The 20,771-nt window shown below is 38.0% G+C and overlaps 1 long non-coding RNA gene across 1 annotated transcript; it reads left to right on the top strand.

The window, feature by feature from the left end:
* The first annotated feature begins 317 nt into the window (after window positions 1-317).
* LOC132331123 (uncharacterized) lies at window positions 318-11,524 on the top strand. The gene is made up of 2 exons (XR_009487498.1): window positions 318-696; window positions 11,050-11,524. It is a non-coding gene; the product is annotated as an uncharacterized LOC132331123 (long non-coding RNA).
* The last annotated feature ends 9,247 nt before the right edge of the window (window positions 11,525-20,771 follow it).

The raw sequence follows: 20,771 nt of genomic DNA, 5'->3' as shown, positions 1-20,771 counted from the left end.
GCGCGGTGCGGCGCGTTCCCCGCGGGGCGGTGCGGAGCGGCGCGCTCCCCGCGGTGCGGAGCAGCGCGCTCGGAGCGGCGCGGAGCGGCGCGGTGCGTTCCCCGCCGTGCGGTGCCCGCGGTGCGCTCCCCGCCCGGGCGCGGCGCTCGGCCCTGGCAGCGCTGGGGCCGCCGCGGCTGCTGCGCCTGCGGCCGCCGCCGATGTCGCACCATTTGGCTGTCACCCTGTCGCAAAGGCGTCCCTGCTTTGCGGCTCCCGGAGCACGTGACTGAGCGGGGAGGAAGAGCGGGCTCCCTCGGAGGCGGAGAGCGGTGCGCGCCCCCCGCCCCACCTCCCCGCGCGGCGCGAGGCCCCTCACTGCCCTCAGCCCCTCACTGCCCTCAGCCCCTCACTGCCCTCAGCTCCGCGCCCCCTCGCCACCTCCCTCCTTGCACTCTCTACTGGTTGCGCTTTCCCATCCGTTAGGCTCCAGCTCTGGGAATCATGTTTCCTCCTGTGGTGGCGGGATTTGGGGGGCGTGTGGCACATTCCTGGTGTCGGGGGTTGCCGGGGCTCGGCTCTCCCGTCCCAGGAGACAGGTGAAACCCTCAGTTTGTTGGGTAGCGAAGGCAGGTAGCTCAGGAAGGAGAGTTCACGCTTGTCTCAAGCAGCCACCTGCCGCCCTGGGGACCTGGAGCAGTGGCCCAGGAGGTTGTGGTGAGTGGGGGCTGTAAATGCCGTTTTTAACAGTTTAAAGGGCTGAACATTTGTACTTGGGATGCTTGGTGAGTTTTTTGGGGGTTTGGCACTGTTCAGTTAATCTGCAGAGTAATAAGCTTCTCAGATCTTCAGAATCGGTTTGAGTGTCTGGGAGGAAATGGTTTCTCTTTCCTCGTGGCACCATCTTACAAGACCGTTTCTTTTCAGCTTCCTGCCTGTGCCGAGGGTTAGTGGTTTTCTTCACCTATCCATTAAACGTTTGCTTTCTGTTGTCGGCTCTATACACACGTGCTTTCTCATTCTACCCTAATGTTTGATGCTACGTTCGGCTGATTGGACTAATACAAAATGTTCTGTGGAAGCAATTATAGCTGTTTGGCGGTTTTTGTTTTGTGGGGGTTTTTTTTGCTCTATGCAGTTCATGTAAAATTCATAAGCTGAGGCATTTTCGATAGATTAAACTTCACGCAAGTATCCTCAGGTTTTGCTCTGTATATGCTACTGCATCTCTGTGTGGCTACAGACCAATAGTAGTCTAGGAATGCAAGTTAAACTTCGGAGGGTTGGCTTGTTTTGTTTTCTTGAGGAACTAGGAATGGCAGAAGTCAACATTAAATTATCACTACTATTCCTAGCAAATTTGAAGCATTTTAAGTGTGCCTATACTTCCACTGTTGAGCACCAAACAAGCCTGACAACCTGAGGTACTATCATGCAGTAGAAAAAAAATTATGAACATATACACACAGTTAGTTTCACATAAAAGAAATATTAGGATAATTCTACCGTAACAATGCACGTATTTACTGAAATTACAGTTTCACTGACTTACATGTAAGTAGCTGTTTGACACAGTTCATAATCTTTCACATACACAAATTTATGTCTAGACATAGTCCGCATGAAGCCAGTGGCTTAATTTCTGTGCTGTGGCCGGGCAGTTCCAGGCTCAGAGGAAAATTTTATTTGCTGATTGTGTAAAAGTCACTAGTTTTGAAAGGCTCTTATCCAATGAGATGTGTGCAAGCCCAGCTTCAGTGTCAGTGGGATGAATTAGTGCTATTTCAGTGGGCCCGTGTCCACAGCCATGAAATGACTTGTGGCTCACAGTGTGTACAAACGGGATGGGTGGGATGGGGAAAGAAAGTCTTTTTTATAATAATTTCTCATTTTGACCATGATAGAATGATTCAAATGTTCAAATGTTTGAACTTCATTTGAACTGGTTTTGAGAACAGATGTTGAAGGATATAAAAAAGTAATCAGAAATGATTGGATTACTGTGACTTAGTGACTTCATATACTTGTCAGCGTGTATGTGGTCCATTACTGCAGCTCATCTCCTTGCCTGGTCCCATTGCAAAGGAGAGGATCAATGTGTTTGCATGTCTCTTTTACAAGATGTGGTCAGAGGGAAACACAGATTGTGCATGCACCAGAAGAAATTTATAGATATACGAGTGGGTGTCAACAAAGTTAGTGAAGCTTTGAGATTCTCTCTAAAACAGGCAGCTGGCTTTGGTTCATGCTTAGCCTAGCCTGCCTATTGAGTGTAGCCTAGAGCATATTATTACTGCTGTCAATGCAAGGCGTGTAATCTTTTTTTGTATTCCAAATGTTACTTGCACAGCTTGGGAGGACACAGTCCTAGATTCTTTGATGGAAGTGTAGTGGCACAGGAATATAGAGAAACTGGTTTGGTAAAACAATATTAGCTTAGCTAAAGCCCTGATTCTTAATAATTCTTTCTTTATAGTCTGGAAAGTACAAGGCAGTCCTGAACAACCGTAGCTCTGCATTTAAGAACTGACAGTGAATTACTAAGCAAGAGGGAACATTCCGAATGAGTCCCAGAATAGAAGGCAGTACGTAAGTCTGAGAATTTAGCATTATATGGAATCCTGAGTTCAGCCTGTGCCTTAAAATATCTGAATGCAATCTCTTCAGCCATTATTCTGTTAGCTCATCCCTGCAGTCAATTAGCAAGCTAGAAAAGCAAACCGAATGAAATGGATGTCAATACTATTGGCTAAGCCCCTTTAATTGTTTATTTTCTTCATGTTGTGTTATTAAAGTCTTTGTCACAAAGACCTGGAAAAATGAATAGCTGAGACTTGCAGTGTTCCTGGTACAAAACACACCTTGTGAACCCCTAAGCACAGTACAGAACACTTTATGTAAATGTTCAGGATACTGTAAGCGAAGTCGAAGGTATTTCTTAGTATAGTTCTAGCTAGTCCAATATATCACCTAAGAAAGAGTTTACTTTCACTTAGTGATGCATATAGAAATGAGAATTGGCATGTGAAGAGCACCAGATAGGTGTTAATTATATGATTATGCTTACTACTGGCAAAACTCTACCAGGAAAAAAATGTAATTTCTTTTTCAGGCTTTTGGTTAATTTTGCTTGTTTTAATTAGTGATGTAGTTTAGAGGCACAACAATGTAGAGATGTGCCTAGATATGGGCAAAATTGCACTCTTGGTAAGAAGAAATTGGATGTGATGCTACTAGGCTTTTAATAGAAGAGTGGGGCAGAACAATACTAGGCCAGCTCACTGCCTTTTTAAGCACAGAACAAGCTCTAAGAATTAGTGACCTTCTTAATGGGGTGGGGTAAAGGTTATTTGATTTTGCAAGTAATATCAATACCTCTTAAAGGAAATCCTGGTTTCATAAAGCAGGAATGCTAAAATTCACACTTCAAGTCAACTTTGGGATAGAATTTAAGTTCTTTCACTTAGGAATAAAGACAACTAACTATATAAAAGAAATGTAGCCCCAACATTAGTTAAAAAATCTCCAAAACCTTGAACTACTACCACCACCACAATAGATTTTCAATAATATAGTCATTAATTGTCCCTGACTTCTAGACAAAGCAATGTTACTCTTGCATAGTTAACCTCTAAGCTGGATCCTTTTAAAACATTATGAAATTCTGGAACTATGAGACACAGAAAAATGAGATGGAGAATGTATACATCTTTGCCTTCTGTATTTGTTTACTTCAGCCCAACGGTCTTGAAAAAATAGGATAGAAATGAAGAATCCTACTTTCCATCTTCCTGTTTTGCTTTGCAAATAATTGTGGGAATAGGAGAAATCTTCGTTTTATAAAGCTTCCTGTACTACATTTTCCAATAGATTTAGGAATAAATATGTCTAGGTCAGGTTAAAACTTGAGACAAAAAAAAAAAGTTATATAATAATGTTTCTTAGATCAACAATTTCCTGGTGTTTATTAAAGAAAATGCCACAAATGAGAAAATAAAAAAAAAATTAAAAATTAAAAGTGTGGATAATTTCCTTTTTTTGAAAACTCACTTCTTCCATAGCATTTCTAAGGAGTTAATTACCTGTCTTTCACTCAGATTTCTCAGTGGGAAATCCGTGTAAGAAAAGGCTCCTGAGAGCATGAGAGCATGTTGATGTACCAGTGCCAGTGAAGGGGATGAGCTTATGGCACATCACAAACACAAAACTAAAATGACTACCTTTGTTTATTTAGCTCTTGTGGTGCTTGCAAATTTCATGTATACTTAAACTATTCCTTTATTACTCTTTTAATTACACTACTAATCTTACAAGTTCTATGTGGATTACTGTGATGTAATCATAACCCTCCTAGCAATTGGTGCACACGTTTTGCTTAAAATTTGTCTTCCATGTTTACATACTATTACCCAGGGCTAAGTGTAGGCTTATGTTATGAGGTGTGGAGTGCAACAAACTTTATCTTACTATCTGTTTTATTAATTCTGGACCCTGGGAAGACTTGCAGTCAGTGAGAAAAGAGTGCTCCAGGGGAAGGAGGTTCATTCCTGTTCATTATGGCCTGCTGTTTTTCTTTTCCATCTTTCTCTTATGAGGAAAAATCTGCCTTATGCCAGCTAATGTCAGTGGTACCTTGAGGAGAGGAAAGCCCTACCTGTGCACAACCAGCTGTTAAGATCAGGCCTCATTTCCCTACAGGAGATCAACTTGCATTATTTGAAGTAATAACAAAATGCATTATGTCTTTACATTAAGGCTGTGAGCCCACAAGTGGATCAACAATATTGATCTCTACACCTATGCTAAGTCTCAGTGATTCTAATTAATCTTGATTGAAGGATCCAGCTTATTATACTTGATGTTGTTTCTGCAAATGAACTGCCCAGATGGACTCCTGTGCTTTCATTGACTCTACTGAAGTGAATAGGGCATGGTGCAGCACTGGTAACATCAAGACCTTATTTTCAACAATGTAGATAAGAGATCAGTCCAAGCAAGGTAGCTATACCTCTGTATAGTTCCTGGTCTCATTGCTTTATTTCTGTAAATTGCAAACACATTACTTCAAATGGTGACTAGGGGAAAATATCTTAGTTTGTTACAAAAACAAGGCAAGATGACAAATATATCATCCTGTTAGGAAGAAGGCTGATTTCCTGAAGGAATGTAGGTAGCTGGCTGTGACCTAAAGTTGCTATGAATAAACATCAGAAAATTCAGGCTCAGGAGATTATTGAAAGACTTTCTTGTGCAGCAGTAAGGTGTGCAACTTCCTCTGATTCTAGGAAAATCAAGTTCCTCCAGAAAGCTTTTCAAATATAAAAGAATTTTACAGCTTCAGCTGAAATCCCAGTCTGCATTTGGAGGAAAGGGAATTGTATTGCAAGGGAGGAGTCAGACATGGCTTACCCAGAGAAATCTTTGCAGAAGAGATCTGGGCTTGAAAGGCTGCTGCAGGGATGTCTCTTGCATGTTTGTGATGTGGGGTTTGACCTGCCTATGGGCAATCTGTTGCTTCCAGAAATAATGAGACTGCAGATTTGCTAGCAGCTCACAGTAGGAAATAAAGAAGTCAGAAGATTGTGTCCATTTTCTTCTGCATCATGCTGTCGACAGACTTGTCTTACCTTGTGTTGTGGAAGTTGATGTGTGTGACTTGTGAACTTCTGGTCGTCCTCAAACAATTTGAACTTGCTGTTTTGAAATCTGCAGCAAAGACTGACAAAACCAGGAAGTAAGTTCTTGGTATGACGTGTCTGGTGATACAGCATCTATACATCAGTGTTTTCTTAGCTCTGATGTGTTTGTGGACACATAAATAACTATGTTGAATAGTTCTGAAACAGACTTCATCAGACACTCAGTCTTACATGGTAATGATTTCTGGTCATGATTAACTTGATGGCTGGTTTTTTTCCTCCATGTCTTTATCTCTTCTCAGAGACAGTAGCCTGCATATGTAACTCTGTCAGAGATTGAAGTCCTAAGTAGTTATTAACTTGTACTTAGTAGGCAATGTCTCTGAATTAAAAAGGCAGATCTATCTTCATCTAATGAACACTTAAAACGAGTTGCCTGGCATGTTTGTAACTAGCTCTAATTGCACTGTTGCTCTGCTGGGTTGGACGTCCCCTGGAGAGAAGGGAGCTTAAAAACTTTCTGCGAAAATGACAATTGCATCAAACAATATAAAGAGAAAAACATTCCAAAAAGTTCTGCTACCAAATATGTTAGTACTCCCCCCTCACTTTTCCTTGCCTTATCTCCCTCATCTTCAATTTTTTTTATTCTTAGGCTGTGGCTAACTTGCTGTCATGTAATTTAGTGCAACTTTACATTGCTTTCATTTATGTTCTGCTTATGAACCCGTGGTTCAGAGATGGCTTGTTACAGTGTATTCCCCTTAATTAAGTGTTTGTTAAGCATAAGGGGAAGTAAGACTAATCCCTCTCTCTCTCTTCTTTCCTTCTTTTTTCTTCTTCTTTTTTTCCTTCATTTTCTTTCTTCTTTCTTCCCCATCCCTGGAGAGGGATGCTTATAACACAAGTGAGCAGGGAAGTTAATCACACCACATTTGGAATATACCTTTTTAACTACCTGTAATTTCCAAACATTTCAGGTTCTTCAAAGGCGTTTTCTCTTGTATGAAAGAATCTGATGGCGTTTTCATGTTTTCTGAAAAAACACAAGGTAGAAAGGCTTAGGTGAGATTTCTTAGGTTAGATTTCTGTACTGAAGCCTAGTTACAAAGTTACTTGTAGAGTGACTCTTCTGACTGGAAAGTGAAATGATTTGGTATCTGAGAGATGATTAATTAAATTCTTGTGCTTCTTTTAATTTGCTTACATAGGTGCCAGTGATTTCTTAAAGTGTAAAGTGTTTTCTTGTTAGGACTTTATGTAATGGGTTTCATGTTCTAGGGCAAACACTGGAGGTCTCAAGGACTGAGCTGAATCAGTTTGGGTTAAGTTGCTTGAAATGGATTCACTGAAATTCCACACTGTCAGTCTGGCCTCAGCTTTGAATTGTTTATTATCGTCACATAATGAAATCTAAAACACTTTCAAGTTGATTTGTCTAGCAGGTAGTTTGCAGTTAGTGAGCTTGTTTGTTCTTTATAAGAAAAATGAGCGCAGCAGCCGCTGAAAAATGTGGGGGAAAATGTTTTAGGGCCTTGATCTGTTTTCTGTAGCTACCCTGTCAAGGAGCAGTCAGCCATAGGCAATTGCTGAGGTGGACTTGATGGAGGAGAGGTCTGAAGTATACTGGTTTGATATTTCAAATGTGATAATGTGGATGTTCTTTATGTTCATTTATGTCTTTGCTTGCTGCAGTGTTAACATGTTAGCTTTAATGAAGGCAGCTTTTACTCAAATGCCAAAAGTGTCTCCAGCTAATGCAGCATGCTCATTCTTGGCTTGTTCTTTGCTTTCTTCTCTTGCCTACATACATTCTTCTCTTCCCCCTAGAAGCAGTGCAGCGATGGAGCAAGGCATAAAAATGAAGTGCAGTAATCTCAAAACAAAATAATAAGGTTTACCTTCCTCCTGTCCTGTATGCTTTCTCTTCATTCTGAGGTCCATCTAGTAAGCGATTGAACAGCAATGTCCTTAATGACTTTGATTGAGATAAGAGAGATAAGAGATTAGATTAATTGAACTTCTGCTAAATGTGGTCATGATAATGATGGACATGATGGGGATGTATCAATGATACATCTTCAGAAACTTTAGAACCATGGCTGACTTCTCTAAGAGAGAAATGCACAATTGACTTAATAGTTGTATAAACAGCCTAGTGTTTGGGTTTTGTTTATCTTTAATCATGATAGATAATAGTAGCAGTTCTTCGAAGAAAGCACCCCATCTAGACATTAAAGGCACGGATTTTCATCATGGACCTAAACACAACAGTAAATCCCGTTGCTATTTGCCCCTGCTATGCAGGTAGAGGTTGATTTAACATTAGAAAAGTTCATTAATAGGAAGAATTTTAAAATGTATACTGTATTATGTATTATGATGTTTGCAGACTTTGGGTGCTGTAGACCATTCATGATGCTTACTTAGATTATCATACTTATCAATCAGAAATATGAATATTTCATAAGTATGGTATAACAGGAGTCTTTTAAAAGAAAAAAGCAGAGGCCAGTTGGGGATTGCTGTTCGCAGGCTGTCCTTAACTGTGTTTATTTCTTCCCCTTTTCCCAGCAAATCCAGTATTAAAGAAGGATTGTAAGACCCATGTAATCATTGAGGATTTACTTTCTTGGTGCCTCAGAGCTGCACTCAGCAACAACACCATTGTTCTGTTTTTAAACATACACATTACCTTCACAAGGTACAGACAGATGTTATCAGGCCTTTGGATAGTAACAACTGTAAATTGTTGCTTGAAAATAACATTAGAAATATAAATAGACATGGGTTCAACTTTTGGTCTTACACTGACAGAAGGCACTGTAGTTCTACAGCCATCTTAGATACAACTGATGCAAATTGGGACTCAAGCTAATGAGGTCAAATCTCTTTTCCTTTTGTGTCAGTACAAAATATTCTTAATTCTGACTTTGATACTAAAATATAGAAGAATTCTAACGATATAGTAGTTAAGCTGAAGTTCAGGGTAGGATAGAATAATCTCTGCTGGCAAAAAGTTCTGGTGTCTGGTGAATAGAGAGCATAGTATTCTGATAAACTGCTTAGTATTTCTTAATGCTTAATGTTTCTCAAGATTAGGAAATGTAGATTGGTGGATTAATTAAATTAACAGTCTAACAGAAGTAGTTTAGAATTGCACTTTACCTTACACTGGTTCCAGTCTTTGCTTCACTACAGGCAATACATAGAAACATTAGTGTTTATTCATGTGCAGTTTTCCTTTTACTTGCATAATATGCAAGGGCACAGTATTTCTAAGTATCCTTAGCATAAAAAGGAAAAAAATCAATCTGTAATGGGAAAGGTAAAAGAACCTTTATAAAAGGAATCTTAATATTAAATTGCTCCATCTAGTGGCTGTCTTCTAAAACTGACATTTTTCTTTTGTGATTCTTATTCTTTAGTAACTATTATGCCTCTTAAAAATTTAAGATTGAATTCTTCTTTTACATAGGAAGCTCTCTACCAAGGGAACTGCACATGTGACAAGGTACAAACTTTGATTTTCCTTCCAGTTTCTTCTGAGGATTTGTACTGTTTACTTCAATGGAAGGAAGCCTTGGGTGTCCAAGTGTCTCAACTGCTTTTGAAATCTTGGTTTTAGTGCCTTACTGGTTTTTTTTGGGTTCTTCTTGGGCCTGGGAGGGAAAATAGAGAAGCTGGACTGCATGAATAGTACAATAAGGATGAAGTCTCTGATTCTTTGTCGAAGAGTTAAAATACACAAAATACACAGTGAATTATGTACTGAGTCCAGTACATAGTTAGATGCATAGTGATACATAGTGAGATGCATCTCGTGTCTTAACATGAGAGAAATATCAGTTGCAGATTGTTTTTCCAAATGCCTTTACTAGCACTGATGCTGTACTTTTCATAATAGTAATGAATAATTGAATGATTTGTTAGTGTCAATATACTTCGTAAGCAACTGGAATTCTTATGCCAATCAAGGTGAAAACACCTGTTTCCCAGCTATGAAAACAGGAAAAAATTCAAAAGAAAAATGTTCAAGAAAATATTTAATCCAGACATCTCTGATGCTTTCTTCCTTTGAACACCTTGAAAAGACAAAAAAGAAAAAGCAAAAAGAGGCAGCTCTTGAGGAGACCTGCAAATTCTGGCTGCCCAGTGCTGTGATCCCTTATGCAGCTGGCTTTAACGGGAACTGAGGTGCTTAAGAAAGCAAAATTAATCACTTTCAGGGTGATTGGTATTGTTTTTCAGTTTCTGAATAGAGCCCAAAATTGTGCAACCAGCAGCTGAAGTCCTGCAGAACACAAAAATCATTTAAAAATGAAAAGCAAGCAAAAGCGATAACTAAAATAATTTAAATCCAAATTTTAAGTATTGGATTTTTTAAAAAGAAAGTTGTCTGTTCTTGAAAATGTAACAGGTGCTTTGGACTTGCTTACTCCCCTGTCCTTTACCTTTGTCATTCATTTTTCAGTTTTGGTTAATCTGCTGCCTTTAATTTCCTAGTAAATTAATTTTCTCCTCATTTCATGTCTAAATACTCCTTTAATATTAAGAAACTGCTCTATAGGTCTAGAAGAGTTGCATTGTATTCCAAGACTGTTGTTTTTATTATTCACTTGAATAATGGAACATAGACCCTGTAGTGCACTTTTCCAGACTTCCGCTTCCCAATTAGTTTCGTCACTTAAAATTGCAGATTGCTATTCCTATCTTCCTTTCCCAGGCCACTAAATATCACAATTGTGTAACTTCCCTACATGTTAAGTAAAGTTTCCTTGCAGTGTGCGTTTTAACCTCAGCTGTTGTACTTTTGGCTTAACTTTCAAAGTTTGAAATACAAGGTAGCACATCCTGATAATAGTGCATGAAGAAATAGTTAATTGCTGTGAAATAGAATGGTGCTTTATCTTAAAGCAGTGGGAATTTTCTTTGAATTAATTAAAAATACGTATATGAAATCTTTCTTGTTTCCTGAGGCAGATAAATTGTCAGAGTATGCCTTACGATGATTTGTACTGATTCAGTTGTGCTCCTCTCTGGGGTTGCTTTGTTGTGTCTTTGTAGTGATTTTGATATTGGAAAACATCTTACCATTTTATTTCTCATCCCATCAAAAATGCCTTGTTTTTGTAATGCAACTTAATTGTTTCAAGCCTGAGCCAAACAGCCGCAGTCCCAGGAAACAGTTAGCATGTGCACTGAGGGAGACAATATTTGATGTATACTCCTCTGTTTTTTTTCAAGATGTACTCATCAGAACCTGGCTGGTTTCCACATGCAGCAATAAATATTTGGCATTGACCACTTTTTCTTTAGGCTTCATCTTTGCTTCTGCTTCTGTAAACTTCCTTGGTTTCTAGCAGAGTATGTATTTTTAAAAATGTTATGGGTGGATTCAAAAATGGTGAGCATGTTTGTCTTTTTGCAGGTTACTGAGAGTACCGATGCTGATCCATCTGATCTGAGCCTTTTCTCTGAACAACTTCCATAGGACAGTGCAGGACCTGCAGAGTTGTTGTGGCTTTTTGGCATTATCCTGGACTTGAAGAGCTTGCTTTTCTCCCAAATTTCTGGAAATTTTGATCTCGTGCACCTTCTTCATTAGACCAATGCCATGAAGTTTTAATTCTGTCAATCTGTCTTGTGGCATTTTGCATTTTACATTGTTTACTGTATCAGATTGCTTATTTCATAAGCTTAGTGCTGGATTGTGTGACTTAATTGGGCAAATAACTTATTCTCTTTCATCAAAAAGTGATTCTGGATCTCCAAGCGTGGATAACCTCTTTCATTTTGGATTGTACTAAAATCTAATCTTACTGATTATTCAACCCATCTATATGATTTTGATCATATTGATGTTATCTCCCTGAAAGAAATAAATGCCACACTTTTTCCTTTTCTTTTGGTTTGTTTTTTTTTCAGTACATTCTTACCATTGATGATTTTTCTAGTTCATTCAGGTTTAACTCCTTCTTAAACTGTCTTTCTTATGATTCTTATTATCATATTCTAACTTCTGTGGTGTTTCCATGGTTGGCCTTCTCTTAGCTAATTGAAATTAACTGATTTTTCACATCCCCCTCTAATCAAAAATGGAGTCCATTTTAGTGGCATGCACTGTGAAAAAGTAAACCAGCATGTGACTTCTTGTTTCTACATATTTCCATGCTGGTAAAAAAGCATTCTAAGCAGTTGTTCTACTCGGGTTTGTTTTGGTTTGGGCTTTTAACCTCTGATACCATATGATCTTCAGGAATAATTTCAGTCCTAATATTGTAGCTAATCTGAAATTATTTTAATTACATCTATTCCATGACTGCAGAACAGATAGTGGCCTATTTTGGTGCTCCTTTCTAGATTTTCTGCCACCAAAGTAGAAGTTGACATTGAGAGGCATTTTTCAAGCTCTCCATGTCTGCATCCATATTTCTGTGAAATTGTGAATCAAAGCTTTAGAAGCAGAACATCTGAGGCATTCTTATTCTAGACAGGTGGAATCACATGGTATTTCATTAGCATACCTGAGAATCCTTAATGTCTCTGCTCTGTTGTAAAGACAACCAGTAAAAAGGACCACTTGGCTTTTGCCAAAGACTTCTGATATTTCCTGTGTTTAATGCTAATGTGAACTTCCCACTGTTTAATTAAACATGGCTGCTCATAGCATCTTGTTTTCTTTAGCAGATTCCAATCACAGCAGTTATTCTCAGACTTGACAGACTGGCAGCTGAAGATATGAACCAGGCATAGCAGGGAAAAATTTAGGTGTTCAAGAACTTCTAGATCTCTCTTATCTTTTCAATTTCTTCTCTTTTTTTTTCCTTTTTTTTTCTCCGTGTTTCTAAGCTGAATTTTGTCCTGTTATTCTCCTAGAGAGAATTGTGGGGTTTAAGTTTTCCCTCCTCTCCTGTGAATAAAAAGTGAGTTATGATATGCAAGGTGATTTGCATATTGTAAGAGTGCAAGAATAAGGGATTGAAATGGAGGCAAACATTCCCTAGAAGTAGCATTTTTCAGTCTACTTTCTGGGTTTAGCATTAGATTTGTGTGTTGGAGTGTAGAACTGGACATTGTAGAAAGCTCCAACAGAAAGACAGAATGTCCTTCTGAAGCACACAGATCTTACTTAATACCACTTTTCTGGAAAAAGTCTGTATAGTGTGCCCACAACAAGCAAGTCACGGAGTTCAGTCTCTGATTAAAGGGCCCAAAAAAGTTCTTGTGGGAATTGAGCTGAGATATATGTGCAGATGTAGCTGCTGTATGTATCAGAATGTCTTGTGCAAACCAAAATTAAAAGTTGGTAGTTACTGTATTTGAGCAAATTTAGAGTCTGGAAGGCTGATGCATCTGGATCATACAATTTTGTATCTGTTAAGAGGTAACAGGCCTGTGTTACATTACAAAACTGTAGGAGGATGCAGTGTCCTACAAGGCTATAGGAAATGCACCTGACTTACTGAGAAACAGAAACAACACCTGTGGCTTTCTAGTGATGCGATTGTTTCCTAAGGTGATAGGATCTTTTGCTAAAAATGATGGATAGATTATGTTGAACTTAGTTTGAAATTTGCCTCCTTTAAACATAATATTATGTCATGTTTGTTTGCTGTAAGACAGTAATCACTCTCTGCATGTTCTCTGGCAAATAGGTCTGCATCATGAATTTCCTGTGCACCATCACATTTATTGTTTGCTGCTTCTAGGGCTATTGAAATGCTTTCCAGTTACAGACTTAATTCTACAGCTCACCCACCTTGTCACCATGTAACTTGCCATCCTCACAAGGTTGCATATCTGATCTTAATGGCTGTTTTCTTCCACAAAAGAGGTGGCTTTGAAATGACCTAAAACAATTGCTTTACTGTGTGTGGCAGTTATGAAAGAACATTTGGGTTATGGTGCTCAAATAGCAGGGTCTGCCACTCATGTGAGTATGTGGAAAATTGTGGATTCTCAGCCTCTGAAAACAGATAGATCATAATTTTCTAACTTAGTAAAAGCTTGAAGACTTGGAAAAAAACCCTGGGTATTAGTTTGCTGAAAAGAAATTTGGCAGGGCTGACAGGGGAAGCTAGGAAAATCATCAGCAAATGGGTTAAACTTTGATTCTAAGCAACCAAAGGATAGCTCTCCTCATTACTTGTGTTAAGTGTGACAAATAACAATCCAAATAGATCAGTCATATCATCAGTATAATCAGTCATATAATCTTGCTTGGTTTCACTCCTTGATTGGAAAGGTAATTAAGTATTAAAGGGTTGTATACCTTTGTAATTTCTGTTTCATTTAATTCAGAAAGTGCAGTAGCGAATCTCTGCTTTTCAGAAAGATTTAACAACAGCATCCAGGCAAAGGAGGCTGCACTGCAGCATGCAAATATACAAATAGTGACTATGGTCACTACTGCAGAATCCTGTTTGAATTGAGTAAATCCAGTTTATTGGGCTGAGATTATCTGACTAATTTATGTGTAGTCATGCTAATGTTGTTTCTTGAGGCCTGTCCCCTTGCCCATGTGCTTTAAAGATGGGACTATCTTATGGCATTCTTGTGTGGTTTGCCAATTATTTTTTATGTTATCCAATAAGTCATCTTTGAAGGTAGGGTTGCAGATAACTTTCCTGTTTGTTCTGAGATTCCCAGATGCCTAAAGGCTGTAGAATATTTTAAGTCAAAGCATGGAATCCTATATGAAAAAGGACTTAGTCATAATGCATCTTTTGCTGCTTAGCATCAATGAATTGTTAGCCCACAGAAAGTCAATTGGAAATAACCTGGCTGTTAATAAGCTCATCAGCATCATGTAACTAAAAGCAGAATCAGGTTTGTATTTCAAGAAAGTTCATTTCTAGAAGACAATTGAAATAACAGGAGTGGTAGTTTTTTGTTTCACCTTATGGAGAGAGATTAAAAAGATTATACTTTTGTCCTTACAGTGAGTTCCCTGAAGGCCACTAATTTAAATTCAAGAATGCCAAACTTTTTGGGATGAATTAGAAGCGTTTCCTAGAGCATGTTAATAGCTCTTCAATGAAGGAACAATCTTCCCTTCTCCACAGGGCAGTTCACCTTATCCAGCTGGGTTTTTTTTAAGCATTATTTTGAAGACACACATGGCCAAAATATCATTGGCTGTGTATTTTTCTTACCTTTCTGTTCTTAATAGGAAGTTGGGGCCCTCAGACTTTCTTATGTCGATTTGATGTTGTTTTTGTAAGTGGAACAAACTTTCTTAATCAGTAAACCAGAAAAATGGATGGAACCTGCTTTCCATAATTATTTCCAGAGATAGTGGAAAGCACTCAGTGGAGGCTTTTGTTAATTTAGAGTTGGCAGCCTTGGCCACTCTCTTCCCCACTAGGATGGGGAATACAAGCTTATCCAGTCCTGCTATAACCACACATTGTGATACTGATGACTGAATGGGTAAGATGCTAGGATAAAGGAAGTAGCTGAATTACTATGCTTATTTAATCTTCTTTTAACTATTGAGATTTCAGGAATAGTGGTAATTAGAAAAATTGTAACTGCAGTCTTGGCATTCATATGAATTAAATGTCACAAATGAATCAAATTCTGTATAATGACTTTCCTACAAGGATTCTAATTCTGCTGGTTTGCCTTGGTCAGAAGCTGCTGTATAGAAGACTCCATAAGAACTCTAGGATCAACGGTATTTGCCTCAGTTCAGTAATTGTTTTCTTTTATGCTACTTTTTAGAGTGCTCTGACAAGGAAGGAATGAACAGCTTATCTTATCAAGATTTATAGTCAATAGCTTCTGTAGTCTTGTGAAGAAGACATCTGCTGTGCAAATAGCAAGGTTAAAGTGATTGCACATGAAGTAAATACAAACTTCAGCTAGTATTTCATCCTGAAAACCAGTCTGAACAATACTTAGATAACTTCATGTAATGAAAGCCCTTTCATAATCTTGACCCATATACAATTTTGTCAAATCCAAGGTCAGATAGAATTTAAAAAATAAGCTTTATTTGAACTTCTGTAACCATGACTTCACAATTGTAAGCATGCTCTTTAATAAAAAAAACCAAAAACACTAGTATTGTGTTGTGGGTTTTAAAAAAAATTCTAATATAAGTCTCAGAGTTTGATCACTTGTAATAGAAAAGAAAGTATTATCTATTTGTTTAGGAAATATCTTCTAAACCATTGCAGCAGCAGACAAAAGGAGTTCATTTCAAATTGATTAATGTGCTATAAGTACCTGGAATTGCTTGGTCTAGTTACTTTGTTGCTTTCTCATCTCTCTGAAAAATCAAATGAAGCATCTAAAGATACCTGATTGATGCAGTCAGCTTTGTACTGATATTACAGTGCATTTCAGGAAATGTTCAAAGTGAGGCAATAATTTTCAATCTATTTTCAAGCATGCTGCAGAAAGTTTTTCTATCAGATTATACAAAGTCCATTTCCCAAAGAACTGTGGATTTTTGTGTTGTGCATTTGTGGGCAGGTGCTTTTGCGTATGGACCTTTATAAATATGTATGAAATGAAACATCATGAAAATGATGTCTTGGTGATATTGCCTACTGTTGTAGTATGCCAAGGTGCATTTTTTTTCTCCATAACCCATACTGCCTCTTTTGCTTCTATACAAGCTTAAATTATTTTATTTTCTCAGAAGCCATGTGTAACTTGGTTTAATTTCATAAGGTATGTACAAATTTTCCAAATCTTGCTGCAGAATGTTTCAGGACCAAATCCGGTAATTCATTGTTAAGAATGTTGAAGTACAGGAAACTGTAACAAAGAAGATTATTTTCCTCCTAAACAGAGAATTTAGACAAGATAGTATTACTAATTCCTATATTTGTTTTTCTCAGCTTGCAAGGAAAGCACGAATTACCTTAAATGATCAATTCTGCAAAGTTTAGATGTGGATGTGATGTGGCCAAAAGAAGTTCATACTAAGCTTCCTGAAGCTGTATAAAAATCTTACTGTTGGTTTGGTTTCTTTATGAAAGCATTCAGTGAAATAAAAGCATAGCCTTTAGTATCCATAAGCTGTACATGCAAACTCTGCAGGAGATCTTGAGCTGCAATAAAGGTGGAAATACAGAAAAACTTTAAAATTCCCTCAGGAACCCCCTTCAGTTCATAGCAGAATGGCTGGCTGCTCGCCATGCTGTCACTGGCTGCTGGCCAGCACCAGTACTCTGTGACCCCTTCTGACACAGCTCGTAGGGGCTGGAGGATGAGTTAATGCTGCTTCTAGCACCATTAATAAACCAAATTTTAAATGGGGATTCTCATCTGCAGTGGTGTGAAAAGTCCATTGCTCTGAGAAGAGACCAGGAGAGAGAAACGTTCTCTTAAATTTAGATTTTGTGTAGCTGAATAAAAGGTGTCTTTTTCTTCTGATCAACCCCAAAACCAACATTGTTGGTGCCTTACAACAGCATGAGAAAAGAAATAACTGATTTTATTAGCATATTGACATGATTTGTATAACATATCTTGTATGCCTGATACATAGTTTTCAGTGTTGTTCTTTCTTGGTCTAAAATACAATGGAATATCCTGGTTCAGGATGAAAAATAGCAGAATACATTTAAGTCTATACTTAACTTCCATTGACTGTAATGAGGTTAAAAAAAGGCTTGTAAATTCTAATATGCGTAGGTATTCTCAAGTAGAAATACTTAGGAAAGATTATTTCAAGATATTAATCCTCAAAAATGTAATGCTGACACTCTTAAAAATTTATTGAACACATTTTGTAAAAAGTATTCTGCTGTCATTTGAGAGCAAAGCAACTGAGTCTTGAAAATCTGGAAGTGGAGCACAGACATGATGAAATTGGTCTCAAGGTCGTTGATATAAACCTTAAATAGGGTCTCCTAATTATAATGATTTACCAAAATTATTTCTTTTAAGTAGCCAAAGCAGTAACACCAGTAAATATTCTTTTGCAGCATAAATTGTGTTCAATTCAGTCTCTGTTTTCTTGCTTATTGCTGTAGTGAAGGAGGCAAAACAGTTGCATAATCAAGTATTTATTGTATTGGTGTAATTTGCATGTATTCTTTATTGTTTCAGAAACATCACAAATTATTATAAAACAGTTCTTTTCATGCTGGATGGATGATTGGAACTGCTGAGTGAATTTTTTCATATTTTGGGGGTTGTGTGATAAGGAAATATCAAAAGGCACTCTAGTTTGCCTGTTATACAGTAAAGTATATTTTCCTTTTTTTTTAACCTTTAGAATATGCAGCCTGATTCTTTTTTGCCGAGGTGATTTTGTGCCACAGAAGTTATCAATAGCACTGTATCCTGAACACCTTCCTTCCTACCACATTACTTCTACAAAATTGGACTTGTGTGAACAGGACCATTGTTTTCAACTTGACTACGTTTACAGGGATGTGCTCTCTGTAAACTTGGCCTAGTGAGACCAACTGCAATGTAAATGGAAAATTCTTTTCTTGAATTCACTGCAAGTCTGAACTAGGCTTACAGTGGTACTATTTAGGCTGCCCCATGCTGTTTGTAAATTTAATTTACTCTTGAAAAAGAAAGGCATAATCAATAAAAAGGATTGCTTGTTGATTTTTGCATGGGGTTTTTTTGTGTTTTTTCTGTTTGTTTGAGGTTTTTTTGTTTTGTTTTGTTTTGTTTTTTGGTGTTTTTTTTTCCTGTTAAGGTGTGGGGGAATGTCAATGGTTTGCTTAATAAAATTGTTACTGACAAGAGCAGCTCTCTCTTAGTCTGATACTGTTCTGAGGCTTGATTATCAAAGGCTGTTCCACAGCCCTGTGCTAATCCCAGATCAATTTGTGGCCCTGTGTGTTTTGTAGTCCAGTGCCCCACAACTCCATCTCAAGTACACCCCTCCTGTTCTTTGTGTGTGGCTAAATATTTTAAGCAAAGTTCCAAAATACCATAGATTCAAAAAAAATTCAGTTTTAGGCTATTTTCTAATGGATTGTAACAAAAGACAGTAATTTTAAGTGTTCAGGTGTTTGTTTCATTTAATCTGAATTCAATCATTTATAGAATGCTGCAGTTTAGCTAAGGCTTTTTTTTTCTGTAATAGTGTATGGCACTGCTTTTCTTCCAGTTTTCTGAATATATTTCTTTTTCTAGGTTCCATATAAAACTGTCTTTTTTTTTTTTTTTTTTAAATTAGGCCTAGAGATGTTTTGCATGACATCGTAGCACTTCTTCCCCATTCTGTTTTTGTTTTTCAAAGTGACATGCTGGGTCTGTGCTTGTATTTTGTAGTGTTTGCCTTTGGTCGGCACTGTGTCAACACAAAGCTTTAAAAACAATAAAGTACTGACTTTGGGGAACAAAAAGGCTGAAGTATTGACTGTATATCTCTTTAATTTTAAAATGACAACAATAGTCTCATATACAGTTTATATTAGCACCCCTATCAGCACTGAGCCACCTTCTCCCAGAAAGTCCATCTTCCAGACCTCCTGAGTACAAGAAACACTTCCCTCAAGAAAGCAATTTCCCTGCAGAGTCAGTGAGCTTTGCCACCTCTTTGTCCTTCTTGAGATGTCCTGGACTTCTGGCCCTTTAATTTAATGTGAGACATTCTTGCACTCAGGCAGCAGAGACAGCTTATGGCAGAGACAAATCAGTATTACAAGAAACATGTAATGAGCCATACAGCCTGCAGAATTCTGGACAGCATAAAGGGAAGACACTTAAAGACAGCTTTCTCAAAGTCATCTCATTAGCCTGGGAACCAGGGCTAAGAGATAAGAGAATTCTTAATCAGAGACTGGAACTTGCTTATTATGGTTATTAGAAGCTTGTTTTCTTAAAGGTTGTACAGTATATTTTCAAGGGGTCTGATAGCTAAGCTGTAGTAACCTGACCTGTCTTGAGTTTCTATCATTACTGCTTGCAGACTGTAAACTAAATCCCAAATGGTAGTTCCATAAAACAGTAACTAGGAATATCTGAAAGCAACCAGAATTTATAGTAATTTTGGATTCTGGTATCCTTGCATTAGTAATCCTCTGAAATGAAATTGTTTTCACACAGGTAGTGCAACCAGAACTGGGCAGGGAATCCCATTTTTCCCAAAAACTTTTCTTCCATCACTGTTTTAACATTAAATACAAGGTTGATGGAGGCTTATGCCTCAGCTCCTGAGTAACAATTATACTTTTCCCTTCAAAAGTATGTTTTGGAACCAATAATTGAGATCACTATATAAGGAAAGGAAGTATAATTTTGTGAGATTCCTTAAGTAACTGGAAAAAGCTTTTGTTCTGGAAAGAGGAAGTGTGTAGGTATGCAGGGGCGGGAGGGAGAGGGAAGGGTGCATAATAGTTCCCACTGTAGTACAAACTATGCAGGAACAGAGCTATCAGCAAAGTGGAAAATAGGAATCAGCTTTGCTTCTAAGGAAAACAACTCCCAGGAGGAAGCAAAAGTCCATATGTAATACCATAACTGCTGATGTGCTGTTACTTCCCACAGTACAATGAAAGTTCAGCTCATTTTGTTTCTTAAAGAGATACCCATGAAATTTTGGAAATTCTCATAATATAGAGTTTAGCACAGGGCATCTACTAATATAATGAGTCACCAGCTGCAATGTGTATTTTCCTTTGTTATTCATCTGCAGAGGAGGAGATATGAGCAAAAGAAATCTCATGCAATATGGACTGAAGGGTTATTATAGCATTTTCTTAACCAGACCCCCTGCCCCAACACAGTCTTATAAGCCTATGACGTGCCAGAGAATCATCAGTGCAGAAGAGGTGACAGTTTCTGAAGGAAAATTTTAGCCTTCCTTCAGTGTCTAGCTATCCTTATTGAACCCATGGTTATAGATCTATATTTATCTTATTTGTTGGTTCAAAGCTTTGAAATCTGTGTCCCTTGTTTAAGCCAGTAAAAAGGTGTTGATGCTCATGTCTTGCCTACATTGAAGAAGCAGGAATAAATATTCTCTTAAGACCCTGGTGGGTGGACATGTGATGACACTTCCTTTGACTTCTGTCCACCAAGGAAAAGTGGAGGTGCTGGTGTCCTGGAGCCATATGTGACATGTGACCAGGGAAGCTAAGCTTTAATTGATACAAATCTTTTGCCCCCATGAATACCCCAAATGTAGTATTTCAAAATAGTTGCATTGGTAATTATTTAAGG

Source organism: Haemorhous mexicanus, chromosome 9 (assembly GCF_027477595.1).
Source record: "Haemorhous mexicanus isolate bHaeMex1 chromosome 9, bHaeMex1.pri, whole genome shotgun sequence".
NCBI classification, from domain to species: Eukaryota; Metazoa; Chordata; class Aves; order Passeriformes; family Fringillidae; genus Haemorhous; species Haemorhous mexicanus.
The sequence above is the reverse complement of the archived record's forward strand: the minus strand, read 5'-3'. Positions and strand labels throughout refer to the sequence as shown.